We start from the raw sequence: 3,216 nt of genomic DNA on the forward strand, positions 1-3,216 counted from the left end.
GTACTAAACTATTCCTAATGCTAATAGAAGAAATACCCATGAAAAAAAAAAAAGAAACAAAACTCAAACAAGAAAATAAAGCTTACCTAAATTAAAACTAACTTCCTAAATCAACTAAACTCTTAATTGAAATATAAAACTACTTAAATTCTAAATATGAAACCATAAATAAATAAGGAAATCAAATAAAGAAATCGAAACAAAATCAAATCCTAATTTAGCAAGAATTTTCCTTCATTACTTTCCCACCCAAAATGATTTTAAAATGTTAAAAGGAATGGTCAAAGGGCATTTTTGTTCTTTTCAACCGCATTTATAAGCTTCTCTAATCCTAACCTTAAAGAAACCCTAACTTTATCATATTTTTCACAAATTCAACCAAAAAAAAAAAAAAAAATTCCCTCTCAATCAGTGGTCGCTGATTGACCGTGCAAGGCAAACCAGATTCCAGCCAAGATCGGCGCAAGCTAGCCACTTCCCAACCAAGATCGGGGCAAGGCAACCACTTTTCTGCCAAAATCAGCCATTACACCTATTTCAGAATAACCAATACTAAGAAACTAACTGTAAGACTCGTACAAAGGGCGAGGGCAGGCGTGTGGCTTTCATCCTTAGTCACAACCTCGCCAAGACAACACACGGGTGTGTGCTGAACAAGGATGGCTGAGATCAGGTGCGGGGTGTTTGAGTGTTGGGGCGCCAAACACTTTACTGATGAAATGGCTTGCGGGTGTGGGCACTTGCAAGTAGTAACATGCGCGGGTGGGCATGTTTTAACATGGGCGTGTGTGCTCATGAGCAGGCTAGACAGTGGCACACGAGCTGGGACGTGTGCAAGCATGCAAGACAACTAACAGGCGGCTGAGTTCATGCATGAGGTGCATGGGAGTGTGCAGGAGTTGAGGGAAACAACCAGACAAGGCTGCATGGTTGCTGGGCCAAGGCTGTTGAGCAGTTAGATGTGTCCAGGTTCATTTGTATGTAAGGCAACTATCATGTAACTGCTGATAAGAATGTAAAACTGTAATGTAACTGCTGTGCTATTTGTATATAAGGCTGGCAAATATCACATTCGTGATATAGAGAGTGAGAGGGCAAGGGTTATGTGTTTATAAGTCTTGTTGTAACTTGAGTGCAAATCTGTGAGGGAGGATCAGATTGTAAACAATGGGAAAACGCTGTGTGTATGTGCTTGAGTTGTCCTTGTATTCGGATATATAATATAAGGTTGGGAATTTCCCGTATATGTTGTGCATTGACTCTCTTTAGCCTCTGTTGTATGTTGTTTGTGATTTGTAACAGGGGAAACGCACAACTGGAGGTAGGCTTGCAAGTGCTTGGTGTGCTTGTGCAGCACAGTGCCTAGAGGCGAAAAATAGGCCCTGTGACACTAACCACAATGAGGCATATAGTTTTTTCATGGATAGAGACTAACGTTGGGTGACCTTTTGTAGTTTTTTTACTAAATTTGGGTGAGAAATTTAGTTTAGGCAATCAAGAGATGGGAAAGGGTTCCTTCGCAAAAACTAGGGTGGGAAACTAGTGAACCAAACAGATATATTCTGATGTACTGTTGTTGAAAACAATACTTAATACAAATCAAAACGTTGCAGCTTTTGTGATTTTTTCAAGCAGTATGGCTGCGTGTGGAATGGAAACGAGCCTGTTTTGTGACCATGTACAATTATAAACTAACATCAGCTTTAGACAGATTGTGAGCATGAAAGACATTTCAATTTATTTTTTATGTATCAAATAAATAACAGATTTGTTTCAAAAAGGATCTTTACAATAATTTTAGAAAAAATAAGACCCCTTTTTTTTAGATCAAAAGTGGATGACCTTAGTGACGTGATTTTAAATATTACCATTTCCTTCCCTTTAACCAAGCATTCAAGTAACATTTGACCACGTCACCTTTCCTTTCAAGATGTTTTAGAAAAATGAAATGGGCATTCAACACAAGCCTGCCTCCCGGATTTTGAATTGCAAAATTTGAGTAATGTTTCTGTATTACAACAATTTTTTACAGTGTCTAAATAAATACTAGTTTCCTCGTAAACCTTCCAATAACACAGCCGCGAGGACAATTCAAGCCGAAGGAAGAAAAGCAGTGCCCATTGGATATAGATGAAGAACTAGTTCAACTCTCCAGAAATCTAATAGCATCTAAGTGTTTAAATGCGCAGCAATCCGGCAAACAGAATCAGCAACTTTGTTTGCTTGAAGACATGGTTAATTAATATCACTGCTGAATTCCACTCACCATGAACAAACAATCAAGTTTCCTGAAGTGGGTTGGCTCCCCATTACTGCGATTCTGCAACCACTTCACAGTCCTCTTCTATTTGAATGGACCTGTATTCTGTTCTCCATTATCATATTTGAGATAAGCTCATCTAATCAAGGATCTGTCATAACAATCGTTTCCTTTCAAACAAATGTTTCCTTAAATTTGTAATTATGTTATCAAGAACCTCTTCATTTTCAATCAAATGTCGTTCAGCTGAATATCTATCACCGAAAACTTCCCCTTCTATCATGTAGTTATTTCCTTCTTCTACAATGACTCCATGTTCACAAGCCAATTCCAAAACCTCGGGTTCACAACGGAAGCCTTTCCCAAACTCTATCATCAAGTCAGATTTCTTCATTGCCGGTGCCAATTTATTTTTAACCACTTGAACACTAACGCCAAGACCAGATATCTGAAAACCAGAATATTAAAACATCAATCTCAATGACTCAAGAAACATTCTCGTATCAGACAAGAACTAGAAATTAAAAGAATATAATAACACTATAAAATCAGAAGTGTGAGAAAAAGAATGATACTAACAAGGCAGAATTTAAAACTGAAACCTTCATAAATCAATGTACTGAATTAAATAAAAACACAGGAATTAATTTGTGAGATGTAATGCAAGATATAAATGAACAGCCATCAAAGGCCTTAAACATGAGTGGATAAATTATTTATTTTCAAGACTCGGAGCTAACGCATCAAAGTTCCACAAAGATAATCAATCCAATTACCAGCATAAGAAAATACTGCTTTCGGGATTTACAGACATTTTATGCAGAAGGCTCTACAGGTGATATCCTGTGCTTTTTCATTTACGTGGAAAACCTAAGCCATACTATTATTTTGTACAAACTAACCTGAACGACACTGCAGACAGCAGAATGATGCATTTTAAAATATAAGATTTAATT

Source organism: Pistacia vera, unplaced genomic scaffold (assembly GCF_008641045.1).
Source record: "Pistacia vera cultivar Batoury unplaced genomic scaffold, PisVer_v2 Contig323, whole genome shotgun sequence".
Taxonomy (NCBI): Eukaryota; Viridiplantae; Streptophyta; class Magnoliopsida; order Sapindales; family Anacardiaceae; genus Pistacia; species Pistacia vera.